Below are 23,263 nucleotides of genomic sequence, written 5' to 3'. Positions count from 1 at the left end.
ATGCAAGATACTGTAAAAATTGAGAAAATTAATGTAAAACGCCCCTTCTAGCTTTCCCCATAGTTCTACCTACCCATGGTTCTTTGCAAGCCACAATAATTTTAGAAGAAAAAAATTATCTTGTGATTTTCATTCTGCATGTCATTTTGCTATCGCATTGGGTCAAAAAAGTCACAGATAATATTATTCCATTTATTTCCAGTTTTATCGTGAGCATCATGTTATACATTTCATTAGCAGTGGAATTGATAATGAAATGTGCAGATGACTGTGATAACACTAGTCGGAACACAACAACTGTGTGAATATCTTATCATGCCATGTTCCAATAATTGTCTTTCGCCACCTACAATCAAAACCTGTTCGCCCTGTTTCCCTTTACTCAGGTTCGCTCTTGTCGTTGAAAAATTACGAAAGTTTGGGCCAAACCATACATGTAGTAGTGATAGGATTTTGGTGGATTTTTTTGGTGTTCAAATGCCACCATTCACTGATTGTGAACAACACTTGACTATGTCTATGATCAGCCAGGGAAAGTACAGCTGAATTAAAATCCAATCCAAATCCAAATTCAAAGCCAAACAGATGCACTTGTACTTGTGTGGTCGTATTAACCTGTTTCACTGCAAATTTTGGTTCAATCCTATTTATTTTCTTTGGTAGATATAAACCTTTTTATGAGTTACTGGGAGTGAAAGGGTTCACCAATGGCTTATTGATATACGACATGTAGATTTCTCCCTGTACCAGTGTTTTATATAGATATAACATGAACCAACACAGCACTTATAATTACCATGAGTACAGAAAGATACAAAAACCTCTCAAGTGTATGTTTTTTGTATTTTTTTTCATAATTTATGGTTATTCACATACCCAAGAAGTTGCATAAAGTAAAGCTGACAGTTTTGCGTTTTAATCAAACTTCATTTTTGGCAAAATCTCTCAAAAGTGTCAGTTGCACAATGAACATGATTTCAGTAAACAGATATTATGTTTTGCATGTATCGTTCATGTGATTGTTCAAGTATTGTTTTATTGAATAAGATGTATAAGCACTCTTTGTCAAAAATAGTATGCTATTTATGCGTGTGTCTACATGACAAGACCTGAATATCTCAGTTTTTACTTGATTAAGGTAGAACATGCCTTGAAATTTAAAGTTTTGCTCAAATTTTTTTAAAGAAAACTTCAAATCATTCCCTTCCAAAATCAAGAATAAAAATCAGTCAACATCACTGTGCAAAATTTGGTACTGGACCAAAAAATTACCGAATATTTCTGGACATGTGAAATTCAAAATGGCTGCCATGCATCCCTATGTTAACTCGATGGGGAAAATTGTATCTTTTCATTTTCACAAAAATAAGTTGGTGAAAAGTTAGGTTACTCCATATCTTGAAAATGAGCCCCTACAAGTGGTAGACCAAAATGATATTGTAAAAATTTGAGAGTCTGAATATCTGTCCCTGAGGCGCATTCTACCTCAAACATAAGCCAAATTTAAAGTGTATAACAACTTACTTTTTGTACGCAAATTTTCTTTAACAATGCAATACTACTATTGTGAGCAAAGACTGGTCAAACCCTGTTCTAATCACCATATGATCTTATTGTGTTTGCCAATTTGTAGCAAATTCTTCTCAATTTCAGTGTTTTTTCTGTAACAGATCAGAATCACATCTCATTTCCAATGAACTGATAATGGCTAACATCTTTCTCTTTGTGAAAGATAATCTTAAAAACAGATCAGCAGAGTGACTTCTAATCTTGTGTTATCAACCAAATTTCAGGAATATCTCTAATTTTCTGATATTATCATTATGAGAAGTACTGGCAGTAGTCATAGTTGATAGAAGTAGTACCAATAGTAATAGAAGTATTGTTATGGTAAAAGGATATCCCATGATAGTGTTGTCATACAACACAATCTAAAGTAAAGAAAACAAAGTAAACAGGCATTTGATATGTTGCAGAAAATATATAATATTTATGAGAAGAAAAGGGCCAATTTTGACATTTATTTTTCATTTTTGTCCCTCATGAGAAACTTTATGTTATTCATTTACCAAAGTACCGTACTGTGTGATAAATTTTGTGCAAATCACCAGTTGTTAAACTGCTAATATTTTCATCCAAAATATTACAATATATTCACTCAATGCAGAACAGATTGTGATCAAAACTGAACACAGGGTGTTAACATTTTGACTTGCTGCAGGCATACACATACAAAATGGAAATTGGTGAAAGTATTGCAGGCCTAAAAATTATCTCAAGTTTTGTTTGTATAAATGCTCTGCCTGTATGATGAGTGTAATACGGCAGTATTTTTTGTGTGCCCAATGAAGTAGAACTTCCCTACCTGTGTCGCAGAACCAAAATAGGAAAAATGAAAATGTGCAAAATAAACAGTACAGTATGTGTGTGCAACTCCATGCCAATAGCCCTATTCTCATATTTTTTAAGTAAAACAGTCACTTTTGCATGTCTTTCAGTTTGTGTATAATTTTAACAGTCAAAGTTGATTTAGCTTAGATGCACTCACACATCCAGACAATCAGAAGAGACAAAATTACACACCTATATAAAGGACCATACTTGTTAAATATAAACAAAAGCTATCTGACATGGCTTTCCTTTGTGCGCACTCTACCAGTAAACCAAAACCAAGCTGCCAGTTTAAAAATAAAAGTTAATGGATTTTCTGTTTCAACCTTAATTAACCGCCTGCATTGGTAGAAAATGTCATATTGACTGATGTTTACTTGTTGGATTTAAATATGCATTTCAGTGCCTGCATTTTTCCCCAACATTTGGTACCCTCAGCGGGGTGACTTATCATTCCACAGGTTTTCCTTACAGGGCATTTAAATTTAGATACCTGCATGCATGGAACTACACGTACTAAACTCGGCATTTTTCATTTTGAGATGACAATTTTCTTGCAGTGTGGCTGGTCAGATGATATGAATAATTTAGAAATGGCCTGCTGCATGCTGTATATCATTTTTGTTCCTGATTAGAAAAAGTTGTTTCAATAACATCTTGCCTTAGATGGTACAAGGAAAAGCTTCATGTTGCTTCACTAAAAGTAAAACATCATTTTGAGAGATTCAGTCAAGCTCAAAAATCATCGCTGATATCTTTTTAGTCTTTGTTATATATATTTACATGGTATTTTTTTTCAATTCCTTTATTGTTTGTGTTTAATTTAAATGAATATTGTTCTAAAACAAAAGAAAGAAAGAAAGAAGTAGCAGTACTCTGCATCTCATATTAAAATAATTTTCTGGAATAAAATGTGACCACTGTGCACAGGTTGGAAAATCTTTTTTGTAAGAAATTGAAACCTCAAGAAGATTATACATCATCGTTGTTATGATGTAAAGTGTACAAGTAATTTTGTATCTACAGCTGCAGTTTATAAGTAAGTGAGTTTAAACACTTTTTACAGTGGTTCTGATAATATCACAATATGTACAATCACTGTTGCAGTAGAATGTGACACAACAGCATGGGACAGTATCACAGGGCACTGAGGAATTATGAGAGTATGTGATGTAACAATGTAATATACTATTAACAGTATGACATCATATACCAGCATATAGCATAGCACATATCGTATTACAGTGTAACTTGAAAAGGTAATGTTGAAAATCTCAGTAATATGTGTACATTTCAGCCACACGGAAATACATGTATGTAGCTTTGATTTTGTCCTGTAAACTGATGTTTTTTACATATAAAAGCACATACATGCAGAATGATGTGTTTTACATGAAATATTAAACTTTAAATGTCATCAATCAATCATTGGTCATTTTCACTGTGAATTTCATGCTATCTGTAATGCATATACTGTATCTCAGACAGTAACGCTTCTAACTTCACTTTTGTATGTTTTCAGCATCAATGGCACAAACCTTTATCACTTATGTTCTCAGACTTTTTGTTGTCCATGGTTTACCTTATGCCTTCCTCTATAAACAATCTGATCAAAGTGCGTTCAGTTTGGGCTAAAACGGGTTCCCAGAGATGACCTATTCAGATTCGTTCAAAGTACTTTAACCTCTGGTCTTTTGTTATTCTTCTTCACGAGTCTGTACTCTGCACAGTTATGTAAAACTGTCTGCTCCAGAAACGCTTTTTTAAATTGTCACCATATGTTGAAGCACTCAGACTGACTCGTGTTAAATGGAAACAAGCTGTGACTTTCGAAACATTTTTTATTAATTTTATTCTAGGAAACAAGTACATTACCTTTCTAAAGTTGAAGTAACATGTAGTGTTACATACTGTTAGCCTTGCCAACATAGAAGATTGCCTACAATATGCAATATTATCATTGATAAATGAATTCTAGTCTGGATTAAATTCAGCTTGCAACGATGACATGGCCAGATATACATGTAGCACACATAGAGTTGCATTGGTGTTGACAATTTAAATTGAAAATGATCATTGAGTTGAACAGAAAACTGTTCTCAACAAAGAGAACAAAAATTCTGGCAAATACATAAAAAGATACAGCTATCATTGAAATTGTGACAAATAATCTTCCCTGTATATAGACGATTTTCCGCTGATTGCGAGATCTCGCGAGACTTTAATACATGCCCGTAGAAACAGGTTTCCAGCTCAGTAATACAAGTCAAACTTTGTATGGAACTAGAAAAAGTGCAGAACTGAGCAAAGGTTGCAATTTCATATATTTTATGCAGTGTTTAACGTAATTAGCGACTTGTCCTGTTTTACGCAGTTTGTCCTGTGTTGCGAGAACGCGTCCACTGAAAACCACATATTCTCTCGATATCTCGGAATGTCTCGCGCGGTTCGGAACATGGTCTATTGAATCAAGATCAAAAGTTGAACCAGTGAACGTAGATTTTACAAGTTGTACATGTGGGTCTGTCTGTCTGTCTTTGTGTTTTTTGTTTGTTCTGTCCACGTATATACTTCAATAATGGTCAACCAGAGCTGCCCGTTTATTTTGTTAGTCCAATCAGGGATGGTACATGTATTTCACCAGAGGATGTTCTGTAGGTCCAGGCTGTTATTTACACTATTACCCAATCTTAAAGCCCCATTAGCTGCATCTTTTTGCATTTTTTTTATAAGACAGTTTGAAATCAAATGCAATTGATGTAAAATGCTTCAGAAGTGTGACCACAGAGCGTTGTTCAAACATTGGCAATGAACGCAAAACTTAGATTTTAAAAACTAAATAATTTTCAAGTTCCAACTCAAATAATTGGCTGTGATACACACATGTACCTGTATTAACCACATAAATCTAATCGACCGAATCCAGCACCAAGGATTTCGATACTGATATTTTTAAAGACTTTATGGCTTAACAGGGATCCAAAACATCTCTCCCAAGAATGGATGTAATTTTTTTGGTAAGTGAATGCTGACAGGGCTTTAAGTTGTGCATAAGAAGATCTAAAATTCTGACACAATATTGTCTGTGCCAGAGAATTTTGTGTCATCAAATTCAAATGCAAAAAGTGCATAGCCGTCCTCCAAGTAACTCAAATGCATGGATGTGAAAGTTGGTCAAGTGTAGCAGTGAGACTGTATGAAAGTTTCATTCATCAAGAGTTCAGGGATATATATTCATGTCAATTTACATGGCAATACCATTACCCTTTAAGCCTTTTGAGGACAATTACAGCGGCCAAGTGAGATAGTTAATCAGATCGGCTCAAATCAACAAAGCTTTTGGTGCTAGGAAAGTATCACACTTCTGATCCTGAAGTACATGTACAAGAAATTCATGGGGAAAAAAATTCAAGATTTTGTCGAATGAATTAATGCGTATTCCAAAAAATATCAAAAAACAAGACAGAAATCAGAAACAAGTTTAAATGGCAAACTTATAACTTGGCAAAGTCTCTTATTTTATTCATTCATTGCACATGTCGTATGATGATGTATTACCAGGATTAGCATACAATGAGATCAACTTTCTCGTTGTCCCTGTGGTGGTTCTATATTAAAGCTTGCAGTGCTTTTCCATGTACCTACAGTGGTAGCTGTGGAAACGCAGCTATCTGTTGGCGGGGTTGCGTGCGTCGTTATATGGGTCAAAGGTTGACCTTTGACCCATATAACGACGCACGCAACCCCGCCAACAGATAGCTGCGTTTCCACAGCTACTACAGTGGTTACGTAGTATTTATCATGAGAATATACTCATTACAGGGAAAACTTTTCTCCTTCCTAAATTTCACACAGCTCTGAGTGCAGAATACATCTGGAAAGTTGTTAGCAAAATTTGTCAAATTACTGTCCAAAATCATTTGCACAATGGCAAAGGAACAGTCCAGAGTTAATGTAGAGAGAGAACAGAAAGATGATATGAGACAAATGGATGTCTACGAGCTCCCCCATCCATCTTTCTAAGGTTAAAGGTTACACAAACACAATTGGTGACATGCGACCTACTAATGGTAAGGTCATAGGGTAATTAGCGTTCAGCAACTCGCAATGAGGAAAATATCGGCTTAATAACGGTAAGCAGATGCTAATCCCGGCTCTTTGACTTAACTTCAAATTAAATTTTGCCCAAGTCTGTTTGGATTTGTTCAAGTCGTATTAAAGCCATCTTTCATTTGCAACTCGAACCCGTTACTTGCATTCTAAACAGATTTGTTCAAACTTTGATCCCAGAGGAGCAGATTAATGCCGTTATAATGTACATTGAGCTAATGCTACACTTCAAGTGTACATTGTCCCTTTAAGTGTACACAACAGCTCTAACAAAGCCTTTGATACCTCCTCAAGGAGTTGCATTCACAGGTCTATCCATCCAGTCTCGCCCTTTTTAACCTTTTTTATCAAACATCAAGCCTCTCAAAAAATTTTTCAAGTTGAAATAGCATCACAGCTGCCGTTAATTTCAACGAACAATATTCCGCCAGGTTCAAAATTTTAATAATAAGTTCTGTGTTGTCTCTGTTGATATTGTATGATGATGCTGAAATGTAACATTCTAATGTAACAATTCTGAATTGAGACTTTGATGTCATTTTCAATTGCTGATTGGTTGTTGTTGAATGAGAGTCCAATCAAAAGAGACTTGCACTAAAAAGGTGGACTGCTTGACTCGCGCGGACAAAAAAAAATATATAGCTCGGATGTATAATGAAGTTTGGAGCCATTGATTGAGGCTAGTTTACCGGGAAGCATTGTAGAGCGATAACACAGGGCCAGCTTTGAGTAGCAGCCATGCATATCAACTTACCAAGCCAGTCACGCCAGCTGCTGTGATAGCGATGTGATACATCACCAAATTACTGCCACTTTTTATTTTCCAACCAGTACTTCAGAAACATTACGTCAGTCAAAGACAGTTACTAGCCAGGATATCAAAAGACACCCCTGTTCTCAAACAGTTACAAAATCACAACAAAAGCTTTAGTTCAGAAATGCTAATTTTTTTTAATTTCGAGAAAAATTCTATCACACATCGCAATACGAGGTCACTGGTTGATGAATTAGCATGCCCTTAGGCCCTGATTTATCCTATCGGGTTGTTGCAAATTTCACTGCTACACACCTATCAATTTTTATAATACTTCAGACAGTTTTAATTTTGACGACAAAGGCATCAACCTCCCCGTGAGCATAATGTTATTTAAGACTGCAGCTGTAGCTGCACTCTCTGCGCCACTCTCTCAATCAAGCTCTCATGTGATTCCTCCAACTACACCAGTCATAAATTAAGACAATTATAAGATACATGATGAAAATCTACCCCCCAATTATCAAGCCCAATTCACTCTAATTCCACACAGATTTGCTGTCCTTAAAAAATTCCTGACAAGGATGATAATTACTTTGGAAGAAGTTGTAAATTACAGAGAAAGGACCCAGTCCTGAGTTCTTGTGTATTTTCTTTATCACAAAATACCCATGACAGTCTCAATACTGTTTGATTGGTGTTTAATGTCATTCTTTATAGCATTTTATGTCAGTCTATTGTTAGTGCAAAGAAAGCAGTTTTCATTCTGTGATCTGACCCAGTCATTGGCTAATAGTGTTTGAACAAAAGCTATGTTTAGGACAGTGATGACAACCATGTTTTGAAAGACGTCAAAGAATATAAAAGAGGAAGTAATTTGAAGATTCCAAATTGTCCAAGTTTTGCTGCATGTCCTTACTCTTGGTTATAGATTGAAGTGAGAAATATTTCCCACCCGGCTACTGTAAAACTGAAAACATACTGAAGTGATGCGGAGGAGGACCTAGGGTGGATGCAGTGATATCAACAAGATGTCACGTTACATGCTTTTTTGCTTTTTGCCACGATACACTGTAGACAAGGTCTGTGTATATGTCTGCCAAGTCTATAGCAAAAAACACTTGAAAAATAGCAGCATGCTTTTTTGGCGATGGTAGCATGGCTATTTTGCAAAATCTTAAATTAATAAATATTGAATTGTGTACTTTGCAGTTGTTTATAGTTCTCATGGGCAATTCTGTCATCACTTGTTCTAGCTTTTTAGCTGTCTTGATCACATCTGCCTCATCAGATAAACCATGCAATGATATTTTTGGAAATGAATAGCAACTATATAATTTCTCCAAAATTTTGAACTTCAATTTCAAACTTTCGTGGTCAGTGTCTTTGGCAAATCCATCTTGTTACCTCACCAGGTATGTTTACATTTTGACTGCTGGTATCTCCATTATCATGAATTTAAGTCTTTATTTGCTATTGCTATTGTAAAATTTTATATCAAGCGTGTTTGCATACTGCATCACTGACATTTTCTTTACATTTGTCTAATGACTAGCTACGACTTCTATATATCTTGTGTTAGCATCATGTTGGTTAAGCAAAACCAGTTATCACACCATGGTCACTTAAAAAACATGACTGCTAGAAGACATATAAAGTATTCTCTTGGCATCAGCCACTGTTGCTTTCTCGTTACTTTCCTTGGAAATTCTCTAATGCTGCCATCAAAACTTTGAATAAGTTTTACAGTGAACTCATGCGTTTCTCGCTTAATGTCCGGTGAAAACCACTCGCCCTTGTGTTGCTGTATTGAAAACCACTCACCCTTGTGCTGTTGTATGGCTAATGTGTCTTTACAGCTCATCGTCAGCTAAGCAGCTTATTAGTGGACTGATCAATTAATTGATTGGTTGATGATTGATTGAAAGATCAGTTGATTAGTTTCCATTAATTTTTTTTTTCTCATGATCATCGGTCAACAAGATATTTACTCAGTAACATAATTCAAACAAAATTCATAATCAAAATGGATATAACTATAAGTTGTCTCTAGTTGCTTTCATCCACAGAGGAGCCAAGGAAACCAACGTTTTATTCATTTCACTTCGACTAACATTTTTTTTTCAAATAATGATGTCATTGACTTGATGCAAGTAAATGTAGGATGAATACAGTTGAAGAATTGTGTCATGCTATATAGAAATGACTGTGTCAACTGAAAACACTGTTAACTATGATGATGGCTTTTATGTGTCACTGTTGGCAGTATGTTCACGGCACTGGTTGCTCCATTTTACCCAGATTGAGAGAAAAACAAATAAACTGTACAAATCGTTCAGCTTTTGCTATCATATGGCGTTTAGTTTGTTCCTTGATTCACGGTTTTATCATTCCATACAGAAAACCTATCAACTGCTTTGATTTCAAGGCTTTCATATTTACACAGGTACTGATAAACGTTGAGTCATTTTTGGCGGAATGCCATGCAGACCAAACAGGGCAATATTGTCCCCGCCATTACTTCCTATTGATGGTTTGAATCCAGCTCCTAATCTTTTGATGATGGACTTTTTCATAAAAGGGCAAATTTGTAAAATTGTGTCAGGGTGCTGTTTGGTTTTTGAGGTGTATGTTTTAGAAATATGGCTAAAGTTTGGACAATTGAATGATTGCCTTCAGGTTCAGCATCTGTGTATACAAAAGAATATTAGAATTAGAAATCAGGGGTAGCCAAACAGCCGATTTTTGAGACATTGTAATCAGCAGTTTTTTCACATCCAAATATGCCATTCTATGTTTTGGGGAACAAAATTAAAATTTGGATTACTAGCTGTTTACGTTACCCTCTTACAATTTGCAAATCTCCGTACCCACCTTTTACATTCATTAGATTTTGTAAAATTATCATTCGTTGAAATTTGAGCCTATATTATAGGTTATTTTAGGTCATTTTCAGTTGAAGAGGGATTTCTATCAAAATGTCCGGTATGACCTTCTTGTACTGATGCAACACGCTGGCCTGCAATAAAACTACTCACAAACACCTCTACGGACAACTTCATTGTAAGTCCCTGATCAGTATGGTACTTTAATCCCTGCTTCAGTCTGTATACAAGATGTAACTTGTCTAAATGAAAGCACAGCCACAACTCACACATGTGAAAATCATTAAACCCAAGCCCTGTGTTCATAAAAAATACAGTATGTGATGTCTTAACTGCTCCCGTATTCAACAGAAAAGACCCCAATATACCGTATGGGCTTACACTAACAATCTGTCATAATACCTAAAACACATACCCTACTTTGTAAAGATTGTTTTAATGCCGGCTTTTCACAGCTAGGATTCCCACTTGAGAGATGTACAGACAGCGGGCCGTGGAAAATATTGTACTTATTTGTAGATAAGTTCTGGTGAAATTTAATTTCTCGGGTAGCAAGCATAGATCAGGCGTACATGTAGACAATTAGGGTTGATATGTTTGGTGAACTACAGCACCAAGGAGAATAATAAATCCATTCTGCTTGCTTATCAACAAAAAATGCCATCTGTCCATGTGCTGCATCGGCCCAGCCTTTTCATAACATCGGTGTCAGGACAGTTTCTTTCTCAAGTGCTACTTACGCTCCAGTTTCAACATTGCCTGCACAAATTATGATTGAGTTTGTGTTGGCAATTTACTAATCAGACTATATTCTGTGATAGGCAAAGATTAAGATTACTTTTGACTCAAAAATTTGATCAGCCATTCTCTGTGTTTGTATAGTTTTCTACTTTTCCTGTGAAAATGTCTGCTTGACTGTGTAATCATTCATATTTGTAATTCCAATATGGTGCAGCATAACTTCGTTGCTAGGCACCGCAGTTCTCTTTGTTTAGCTTTTCTAGTAGATGTGAAAATCAAAAAGTCAATTATTTAATTCTGTAGGAACCTTGAGATGATGGTAGCTTATGTTGTCATCAAGTTAGAAAGAACTTTGTGGAAACAAACTTTCAAAATTTATCATTAATAAAGTCATAACTTGAAAGTGGTAAAAATTTGGTAAAAATTAACTTGTGTTCTTTTTAACTCAATCTACAATCACTCAAATGTCTCTGCTTTCAGCTGGCATAAAGCACTGCACGTTTCAAAAGCGTAGTTAAATATATACATCTCTCTTTTCTACTTCAGAGCTTGCTGTACTATGGTCAGTTGTGAAGATGTCAAGTGTTGTCCCATTCATTCTTAAAGTGCTGATAGAGAGTAAATCCTTTCAACTACCAGGTTGTCAGGGAGCCATCAGGCCGCGCTGTGTTCAAGAAATCCACTAATGCCGTAGTAACTACGCTATTGAGGTGCAAATATCATTGTGTACCATACAACCTCTCCCCGAAAACTTTTGTTCTCAGTGTTTCCAACAGTTTACCGAACACTCTAATTTGACCTCCAGGGGTCACAAGGCTCGTTGCTGGATACGCTATGTTTGGACAGAGCATATGGAGATGCTGGCAAAGTCAGAACGTCCAGCGCAGTGTATATTTAGTTCCACCCATCACGATTTAGTCACAAATTTGTATGGGCATATCTAAAAATAATCCTGGGATATGGTACATGATATAATAGGATACAACGCCAGACATGCAAATCTTGGAGGTACTTACTCTATTGTCCCTCTATTGAGCTCCAATTTTATCCAACAAAAGCTGTTTTATACTGAAACTTTGGTTTTGAAAGAGCCAATCTATGATGCTGGCAGGAATGTTGAATGTATCAGTCAAATGAGCAGTGGAAAGTTTTCACATCCTTCCCTGACATACCGATCAAATTGACCTCTCCTTAGACAAAAAAAATCAAAATTTTTACCCAGGCATATTGATTACAAGATCTGACACACCAGAATATCTGCCTGCGTATAGTATTTACGATGATAAATTCACATAGCTAGACTGGTAGGTGATTGGATAGCTTAAAAATTGAGCGTCTTACTTATTAGCTGTTCACCTTCTCTCCAACTTTCACCGTGCTTCAGCAAGTTTGGAAAAATATTCTCTTTGAATGTTTTGATGACAGATGTTATTGTCTGAAAACTCAATGAACTTATACAGTTATCAGAGATATTCTCAAAGCCGTTAAAAAAATGTATGTTTGTTTTGCCATCAAATTCTCTTATCAGAGCAGTGGGGTTTTTTTTTGTTTTGTTTTTTACAGGAATTAATTCTTCATGATATCTCATGTTCTTGTTCTACCGGAAATGCATAGTTGTTTGTGTGATTTGATATTTCTTTGTAATGTTTGATGTAACTTTTATCAAATACAGATAAAAATTACAAAGATTATTCTGCTTTTATCGGTTCAAGAGTTTTTGAAATACTTCCTGCCAATCCACTTAAATCAGTACTTGCAAGTTTGTGAGATAATAATTTTCGCACAGTCATAAAATGTGTAACTTGACTTTGACAGTTTGAGTAGGCTCAAGGGCAATGATTTGTCATATTGTAGAGAATACTCATCATGAAAGATTTTTCTACAAATTATCAATCAAATCCTTCAATAGACAAATCATTTTGATAAAATAATTCTGCCAAATATTTCAAATATTTTTGTCTATTAATCTTGGGATTTTTAATTAGGTAAACAATTGAATGCCATCATAAATTATGTTGTGAATAAACTGTATTCATTTTATTGATTTATCGTAATGTTTGTCATTTTTTACTCATAAGTACTGTGTGTGGGTGACAATGCCTGTTTGTGTAGGTGTCTGCTCACACAGACCTATATACATTGAGCTTAATGCTTTTTGTGTTTATAGTAGGAGAAAACTTTATTTTTAGGAAAACTGCATTTAGTTTTTGTTATTTTTTACATTACTTTCCAATGTTTGTAATTCCTCAGTGAGCTAGCGATGTGAGGTGTTTCATGGTTATCCATGCAGTGGGACATTGTGTCTTGTCTGATGGTAACTACAGGGACAGACTCTCATTGGTTGTGTTAACATTGTACCACAATAGTCGCACCTTGATAGATTAACTTTTCTGTTCATGATAAACTTCTGATTTCCTAGTGAAAGATCACAGAAGTTATTCTACTGTAAATGCGTGATACCATTTTGTCTTCCTGTCACTTAATCTCCGAGCTTTAATCATCGGATAATTTGATAGAAAAATACTGGAAGTTCACAATAGTAAAGTGATATGGTTTGTCAGTTACATAGAGTACACAGATTATCAGTTGATTTTTATTGCCTAAGGTTTGAGTTAAAAAATCTTATACTCCATCAGATACTTATTCTGCCCTTGCTAGATGAACAGCAGATTTGAAACATCATTTGAAACAAACATTTGCTTTTGAAACAAACCTTAATGTATATATCAAATGCTTGCATTTACACCTTTCATTCACAGTGGGTAAGTTAAAAGCACTTTACGATGACCTTGCAAGCAAAATACCAACAACTTCAAATCTTCACATTATTTTGCAACCACCTGTTGCATAAAGTATATAACTTACATTCTGCACCAAAAATCACCTGTCGTTTTTTTTTAGAGAAACAAGACATATTGCCGTGGACAGGGAGAGTGGAACTGTACGACGCAGCCTTGCCTAGATTTGGATAAAGTCCGACATATTATACAAAGTCACCCTTGATGACTTGATATCGCCCATAAAGATATATAAACGAGGTTTTTCACTGACTTTATATTCAGTTTGTATACTAGGATGTCTTGTCTTGACAATCATCCTTGGTTCTTACCGGGAAAGAGCTCGATACGGATCAAGAGAAATACAAAGAGATCTTCCATCATTTTTCCTGGAGCTTAAAATGACTTATCCCGACATAGCTGTGAAAAGCTTGTGAAACCGATTCTAACCTTTGATCATATCACACGTCTCGCGGCGCTTGCCTCGTATGCGTGTTCAGTGGATAAACCTGACTATTGAAGCACAGTGCTTTACATTCACCAAATTATCAGAGAAATTCTTCTTACCTTCATATTCACGCCTCCATCGGCAAAGAAAACATCAAATCGAATGAATAACGAGCGTATATGCTCTGTGTGAGAAGTTAAAAGTCACCCAAACAAAATTTACGAAAATCAATACAAATTAGAAATTCATAATGAAAAAAATGATATTTTTTCATCGGAGAAGTCGCTAAGGAATAGAAAGATAATTGATACATTGGATACCCAATAGACAATGATGAGTTACATACCCCGTGGCTACTCGTATGTTAAACTGAAAATATACGTGTGGATGTCAAAACTTATCATTATCAACGCTCTCTGGGTAGCAGCAATTTTTCCCTCATGTGCTCGGCTGAGGGCATGTCCGCCAGACATACATCTGAGGGACAAGCTTAGTTTCAATGACCTCACTCGTGCAAAATCCTTCAAACAATCCCCTTGATAATGAAATCCTTGTGAGTTAAACTAATACTATTATAATCTTTGTACGTTTGCCGCGTGAGTCGGTCATGAAAGTCTAAGAATGCAATGAAGGAATTTCAAAACTGAAATTTCAAAACTGTTCTTGAATGCGATGGCAGATCGTGTTACCAGAACATCATCAGATCTACATCTTGTCTCTAGTTGATGCACAGAGTACCTGGCTTCTGTACTCGTCTCCTATCTTGTCAAACTAAACAGTCATATTTGTGTCTTATTTATTGAAGGGCTTTTAATACACAATGTGTTTATTGTTAATCGGGACAACTTTTACACTATCTGACGTGTACACTTTGGTCATCGAACAGTGCACTGTGATAGCAGCCACAACACCATGATGCTGTTTGCATATTTGGCAGTGCAGAGGTACAGGTATCGTCGCGATAATGTTCACATATCTTGCAGTACAGAGGTCTAGGTAAACGCAATGGCGATAGTGTCGTATCTGGCAGTGTAACGGTACATGAATATGCATGTGCGAAGATTGTGCCTGGACTTCCACTGCGCATAATGTTGTGTTGCAAGTTGATAACAACAACAAGAACATTATTTTAAGCGTTTTCACGTATATTCGTTTCCACAAGTTACATATTAAAGCGCCATTTTTATTCACAAATTATGCAACAGATTGGACAGGACTACATTTGTTTGTAGGAGATTATTCCCGCTAGAAGCGTTTAGAAATTGAAAAAAATGTATTTCTATCAAATATAAGCTTTCTGCGCTGGGCTAGACGCTAGGACGAGTATGCGCTAATCGATCTTTACAACTCATCCAAATTGATAAACTTTCGGCCGACTGAATGAAGTTTTCAGGGAAAGGGATAGAATTTTACGTGCACTGCGCATGTCGTTCGCCAACATATCATGGTTCACAACCAATACTCTGCCTCGTCTGCTTGTCCCTCATGTGTTGCTGTACCGTGATATTCTCGATGCACACTCAGTCTGTTTAAACGACCTGTGTTTTCTTCCGTGATATTTTTCTGCAGGTAGCCAACGTGTCACTGATAATTGCAGTATTTCATGTTTTTTTAGGAAAAGTTAAAATTACATCAGCAGTTATCTGAACTCGGGTAAATTATTCATATTTGGCGTCAGAATTTTATAATGAAATTCTTCAAAGTGTTTTACCCAAGTTAACTTTATCCTTTCGACTGCCCACGCTTTGATCGGGAACTCCGAAGTTTTGTTCCATTTTCGAAATATATAATTTTCTAAAACGTTGAAGGGTGCGTGGTATGGATGGATGAAGGGCGGTGTTTTCATTTGTGCATTTCTATGAAGTTCCAATGATGAGCAAATCCGTTTCTGAACACGGTTTGAAATTCACGCCAATGCGGCACTGTCAATAAATACTGTATCGCATTTAGCGACAGCGTCAAGAGATTTCGATAAACCTTAGTGTTCAGGGGTTTCATTAATCTAATGTAATACTCGGATGTTACGCAAATTACTGAAAAATCAATCATGTTCAATTAATTTTCATATTTCCTTTCCCAAACGCATTTCTAAAAATAAGCTAAATTCTGCCATGAGTTTTTTTTCACTTATTGCCAATCTCTTTGATGGATGTGTGAAGTTTCGCTCCGATTCGTGTGGTGTGCAATACGGTCGTGTACGCTTTTTGGTAGCTGTGATAGATGCGAGCTATCTATTCCTCGCGACAACACTGACGCGCCATGGTGTTTTGACGTCCTGTTTTCATGTCACAGTTGTAAGATTCTGCGTGCATATTTGAGCAGCAGTACCACTGTATGGCCGAATCGTACTACTGTGGTCTATCATGAACCTTTGTATAAAAACAGTTCCGCCGAAATAGCCCTTACAAACGATGCAATGGTGTACCTGCAATGCTGACCTCAGTGACTTTGCTTGATAAATTGACTCTTTCATAGAAAATTATGTCAGTGTTCACAACGAGCTTTCGGAAGGTACCTCGCTGCTCCCATCAAATAATACGGCACATGAACAATTTAGTCATTCAAAAAGAACAGTTTTTCTCTCATTAATTAATTAACTAATTAATTCATTATTTATTGATTAACTAATTTATTTATTATTGATTTATTTATTATTTCATGGGATACACGATCCAGTTCAGCTGTGTCAGCTTTAACTTGCGATGGCCTTTCCAGTACTTTTGTTGTGATCGTAAAATAAAATTTGTCTTCCTACATCCCAAATCGTGTCGACATTCTTACCGTTCCAAGTACTCGCCAACACAGTCTGTATGTGTGTAGTGTTCAATATGATTGTCCGAGATGTTCGGAAACTGAATATGTCCAGAGCAGAATTCACTTGTCAACAATAAATATCGTGTATTGCACACAACGCATAACACATTAGAAGTGCTAATGTCTTAATTGTATTTAGACTCATTTTAAGGGTAATAATGATAAAATGTTATCACATGTTTTATAAGAACAAAGTGATTACAACATTTACAACAAAAGTCACAACCATTGTCTCTTTAATGACGTCATCTCCGGACTTAAATTTTTCTCGCGTGGGTGAATGTCTGATGGGTCGAAAATTGCGAGAACTAAACGCAATGCTGATATTGACTTGTTCTTGATACCGACTCCTGGAATGTGACGTCATTTTCCCGGTATAGCTAGGTGCCTCAACTTTATTCATGTTTTCAAAACCATAGCCAGCACAATAGAAAAGCATATATCTCCAAAAATTTCGTCTTGAAAAGAGTTACAAAGCCACGAGCAATATTCTTTTTCAGTTTTGTCTCTGTCCGCTGAACTTCAGTTGACATTTTAACACGTCAGCGTCAATTGTCGTCTTTGTCAACACTCAGTGACAATGGCGATAAAATAAAACCCTCCAGATTCTGGTGCAAGATTTATTCACAGCTTTATGACGACGTTTTTAATTTTCAGCGCAAAGTAGACGTACAGCTGTAGTCGCTGCCTGGGGTAACTCAACATACGGCCTGGCATTTACACAACCATTATAGAAAGACGGGCCCGTGCAACACGGATCGGGATGTCTGCACAATATGGAGAGCACAGACACAGAACAAAATACCCGTCACTTAATAGAACCTCTATTGATGCATGTGAACACACATATTTGTAGTTTGAATGGCGGAAGCGATGCCAGAATGAAAGCGGAAGGCTATGAAGTCATAAAGAGACCGTGTTTGTGGTTGGATGGTTTATAATACCCCATAGTTCATTTTCTAACGCCACTTCTCATCACACAATGCGATGACAGATTTCTTTTCAAAAGTTGACAGCTCCCGCCATTGTGGTCTTACCACAAAATATGTCCATGCAGTAAGCTGTATGGGGTTAATATAATATTCTATTTCGTAATTGAATTAAACATAGTGAATGAGGAGCAGATGCTGGCTGCGTTGTTTGATGTGACTTAAAACGAAATTAAACTCTCACTTTTATGGCGATTTTTCTCAATACAAATCAATTTCTAATTCCGGGTGAATTATTTCGAGCAAGAGAGATTTGGAAAATGGGATACAAATGGGTGTTGAAATGAATGGGCGTCGTCGCAGTTTGCTGTTGTCTGGGCAAACCGGTACTCTCTGCCAATACGTTTCGTCGGATCCCGATACGCATGTGCAGGGCAACACATATGGAATCGTACAGTTTTGATCTGCGCTGAAACGCTAAACATTCTGTGCCTTTCGTAGTTACCTTTTTTTCATTTCTTTTAAATGCAAATTATTGGTTTGATCAAAATTTCTCCTGGTATTTCTTGTTTTAACTCCATACATTTCGAAGTTGTTTGACGTCAACACAAACTGTGTTGTTGCACTTTCTAACACTACTCCGAGCATGCTTCCGCGCTTTTCGTCGTTTTTGAACCGACTCTGCAGTCCCGTTTGATATCACAAATTTCCTTTTCTCCTCAATCTCCTGGTTTGTAGCTTTCATTACATTTGATCACTATTAGATGTGACGAATTAAAATGTTGTCCATTTAGTTTCAACTGTTTCATACCCACACGAACTGGTCAGTTCATTGGGTCATGTTGGTACACGTTCGGTCTCCCAGTATTTCTACGCTCAGGTTCATATACGTCACACAGTCCTGTGGACATCACTAGCAGGGCCACGTGACCTGTGTTCCTCGGGTCGTACATGGTAACTTGGTATAATGATACCTTAAACACACTAGGGTTTCAGAAAAAGCATATTCCAACGAAGGTAGCGTTAGAGTGGGTTCAGGGTCGTTGTCTGTTTATCGGACCTTTGCGTTGACGATCTCTCTTTGTGTAGCAACTCGTGCACTTAGTGTACTGTTTCATCGTTTGCAGAGCTTTTGGTTTCCTTTCGCTAGCAAAATCCTTTTTCTTATACATTTTGCAATGCCACGCGCGAACTCAGGTGACAACGGGAAAGCGGTGACAGCCCCCCCCCCCCCCCCCCCACACCACCCGACATTGAATAAGTTTTTCGTCAGGGTCAATGCTGCAAACCATTTTTCGTTGATAATTCAAAAATGTGAAGAATGCATAGCTAATGGCGTGAATTGTGTCGGAACGAGGCATACGTGATAACGCGGAGCAAGCTGACGGATGAAGCTATGTACTCATGCCACTGCGCTCGTAGTCAAGGTGATTGACCTTCACATTGGTCGTGGTACCCAAAGAGGCAAGTATCGTGTGATATTGGGACCGGTCACTTAATAATTAAACGCTGCCTACAAGGCGAGGTCTTTCTGACGTTAGTCCAACTGAAGACAGATATTTATCATTCATGAACACTTGTGAGCGATATATTGATGTATTATCATCATTCAAACTCAAAACAAACAAATATAAGACATTGTCCTACCTGTTCATGAATGCAAACACCTGGCTCCTTTTTCGTTAAATGTGCAAGACACGTATACGCGTGGAGGCCTATAGCGTTCGTACTATGCCACTCTGGCATTGTACAACAAAATCCAACAGGTGTTAACGAAATGTCGGACTCTTGCAGTCTCTCCAGTGACAGACTCGTTTCCCGCCAAAGATAGAGCGATGCCATTCAATGGTAATTCACTTTCCTCAGATGATCAGGGAATGGTTACGTCAGAGCAACGGTCGCAACAGAGCTACATTTCAACGGGTGCGGTGAAAAGACACCATATCAAATGGTCTGTTAAATTTAATGCAGAGACTTATCAGAATTCGAAGAGTCTCGTTTGTGACAAATTATGTAACAACATTTACATCGAGAGACAATAGTAATATTTCGATGAGTTAAAAATGTCGGCTGATTAGAGAAAACATTAAAATATCTTTCAATAAAACTATTTTATTGAATGAGGTAAGCGTTCACAAAAGCAAAGGGGATCAAATTTACATATGTTTTCTCATAATACTACCTCTGTTTATTGTGTTCTGTATATGTCGGTATGCAGTTTAACCTAATTACGAAAAACGATTAATCTAGGGTGTGCTTGTGTCACGATTGCCGGGGTCATTGCTTGTGTCACGTGTCGCGGTATTTGTTGTTTATATCGACAGAGACACTCTTTGTGGTGTCATTTTGTAAAGTAAGGCATTGGTCATAAATGCATTCTTTGTGAAAGAAAATCATGAAAGCGACTTATTTAGTAAGATCATAACACGATATAAATTAGAATTCACAAATATGAAAAACATTTATTTGAAACATTCTGAATATATAGTTATTGTACCTTTGTTAAGTTGTTCTTGAATTCACTAACGAGCACATATATTGCTCCATTATAAACAATACTTGTCAACGCGCATACATTTAAACTGAAAAGAAAGGCGCGTCGATAAAGAATGCAAAAACATACATATTTGATATAAAACGAAATAACCTGAAAGATAACATGAATCTAACATGAATATGTGTGAACAAGTGCAGAATATTTGCAAAGCTGCATACATTCAAATTAGACAAATTAGCTCTATTCGTCACTTTCTCTCCGTACAGGCTACTCAAACGTTGGTCTCTGCACTTGTTCTGTCTCGTTTAGATTATTGCAATTGTCTCCTTTCTGGTTGCTCTAAACAGCTTATAGACAAGTTGCAAAGAGTGCAAAATGCTGCCGCTCGTCTCGTCTGTAATGCTAAAAAGTATGATCATGTTCAACCCCTTTTGCAAAAATTACACTGGCTGCCTATTAGTTCTCGTATCCACTACAAGGTTGTATCTACTTTCTTCAATTCACTTGCGGGAACAGGACCGCAATATCTCTCTGAACTTCTACATCAATACACTCCAAAAAGACAACTCCGCTCTTCCTCAGATTCTCGACTTCTCAGTATTCCAAGAGTTTCCACAAAGACTTTTGGCGAGAGATCTTTCTCTTACATTGGCCCTGCATTATGGAACAAACTTCCTTCTGACCTTCGCCACTCCAACTCTACCCTTTCCTTCCGCCGTTCCCTCAAGACTTTTCTCTTTAAACAGTAGTTTAACCTTTTTCGTTTACGTAGTCTCCAGTCCCGGTGGTTCAACATTTCTTCTGTTTTATTGTATTGTCACTATTGCGCCTAGCGCTCTGTTCAGAGATTAGGCGCACTACAAATGTACTTTATTATTATTATTATTATTATTATTATTATTATTATTATTATTATTATTATTATTATATTATTATAACATAAATTATAGAAGTTGTTCACTCATCGAACAATAAGGGGCATTTGTGAAATTATTTAATTTACTCTTGTCACAAATCGTGTGGATAAAAATTCTTAGATCGGGATGAAAAGACGGTCTTAGAATTGCTTACCTTTTCAACTGTAGATGGCAATTGAAAAAGTTTCATTCACAAAAGTTTGAGCAAAAGTGTATGTATGACACTTTCTAGGCGAGTGCTACCTTAATACGACAGTCGTTGACAATCCTGGGTGATAGCTATCTAACTTACTTCATTGAAGATGCATTTGAGAGTTGAGAGGAGACACTTGCTGCTCGGAAAGTAGGCAAAGATAGACCAAGTCTATGTTAACAATGGAGCATCAAAGATTGTGAAGCTGATAGATCTGAAACTGTTTACAGTAAATGTGATGGCTAATCTGTACCAATAACCAGCTGTGACAAGCAGAGAGTCGTTGCTCACTTGGAAATAATGATCAGGCGAAAAGGATAGACCAACATCTGTGTTACAGGGAATTACCAACGATTAAACGGTTCAATTCACTGAATGGATCAAAAACAGCCAACAAAGATAACTTGCATTAAAGTAAACAGCCGTAGAAAGTGCGAGCTGACGTTGTTACTCAACGCCACGGTATGCCTTTACATTCAATATTTCATTGAGTCTGGCAATGTTGTTATGTATACAACATCAATGGCGTGCAGACTTGTTAAGGTCACGTCTAACTTTAACTCGCTATGTCAAACTTTTGATTTCTTTTGAATGGGATTTAACTTTCAGCGTCAGACATAATTGCATTTAAGTTGCTTCAACATCCCCGCTAAATGTACGTTCAACCCGATGCAAAGACAAAATGCTCCCGGGTTTCAGTTCATGTTGCCCTCTCCTGTGAATTGACACTTTTGTTTTCTCTTACTTTATTTTCCACAACTTTGCAATGAATATGCTATAGACGATGATCTGACCTGCCATGACTCCAAAATATCTGTCAAATGTGCTTTAGTCTAGGTTTAATAACTAACAAACTTCGTCAAATTTTGTGCAGTTGTTCCCGAGATAAAGGGGAAATTAAAATATTGACATGAAAATGCATTATGTATTTTATTTCGCTTATAGCTGCCATAAGCGATGTCTGAATATTGATAGTATGTGTACATTTTCATCAAAGTCAGCACAATCACACTTGATATATAACTTTCCTTTAAAATGTTATTAAAAAACAAATAAGCTATTAGTTGACCGAAACTGCTAGTCTTTCACACATGTGGCATTTCGTATTGTCAATTTATGTTGTAAGTTTCTTCATCACCGAGCGAGTCCTTCCACTTATATCTCTTTAAATTGTTAAAGTTCATCAATACACGAATTAGATTAGGTATATACATAGCAAGTTTCATCAGCTTCGATCCTGTTCTTCTGGATATATCCAAAATAGTGAAACTTCGTTTGATGCGCAATAAGCAATGATAATGGCATGAAACTGTGACATTACCTTTAAATCGTTCATGTTTTCCATAATCAACGTCTGATCTTATGAATATTCCGACTGATTCAGTATCAGTAATCATCAGATCTTAAGCAGTCGTTCTGATAATTATGATTTCTGCCAAAACGGTGAAAATTAGCATTCATTATGCAAGCCATGCTCATTTGTTTTTCATTACCTTTCGGAATCTGTGTACCAAATTTGATTCTTATCCGACCCGCCATTCTGGAGATATCGTGTCCACAGACAGACATACAGTTAGACAAAGAAACCACACCAACAGTGATACGTCAATAGCTCACTTGTGTGAATATGTGAGCTAATAAAATTGACTTCTTTTCCCGAGTGTCGATGATTGAAGTGCACAGTCTGCAAGGCATTGTCACTTACTTCGTTTTAAAGTAGATGTGGTCTCGTCGTCGAAATGCTTTTATCTGCCGACTAATTAATTGACTAATGAATGAAGTGTGGTTTGCCAAAAACATCGGCTGA

At 36.7% G+C, this 23,263-nt stretch overlaps 2 long non-coding RNA genes across 4 annotated transcripts in view; one reads left to right on the top strand and one right to left on the bottom strand.

Moving 5' to 3' along the window:
* The window catches only part of LOC139114648 (uncharacterized), an 81,340-nt gene extending 68,415 nt beyond the window's left edge, over positions 1-12,925 (top strand). For 2 of the 3 annotated variants that reach the window (XR_011547915.1, XR_011547913.1), the window contains one exon: positions 11,428-12,925. This is a non-coding gene — a long non-coding RNA (uncharacterized lncRNA). Of the gene's footprint in view, positions 1-6,246; positions 6,525-11,427 lie in introns of all 3 variants that reach the window. The other variant, XR_011547912.1, reaches the window with a different exon arrangement.
* Positions 1-19,906, bottom strand: part of LOC139114649 (uncharacterized) — a 67,477-nt gene extending 47,571 nt beyond the window's left edge. Inside the window, exon 1 of the long non-coding RNA XR_011547916.1 lies at positions 19,497-19,906. This is a non-coding gene — a long non-coding RNA (uncharacterized lncRNA). The remainder of the gene's footprint in view (positions 1-19,496) is intronic.
* Positions 19,907-23,263: the final 3,357 nt, after the last annotated feature.

This window comes from Ptychodera flava, chromosome 16 (assembly GCF_041260155.1).
Source record: "Ptychodera flava strain L36383 chromosome 16, AS_Pfla_20210202, whole genome shotgun sequence".
Classification (NCBI taxonomy): Eukaryota; Metazoa; Hemichordata; class Enteropneusta; family Ptychoderidae; genus Ptychodera; species Ptychodera flava.
Note: the sequence above shows the minus strand (reverse complement) of the source record. Positions and strands in the feature narration are given on the sequence as shown.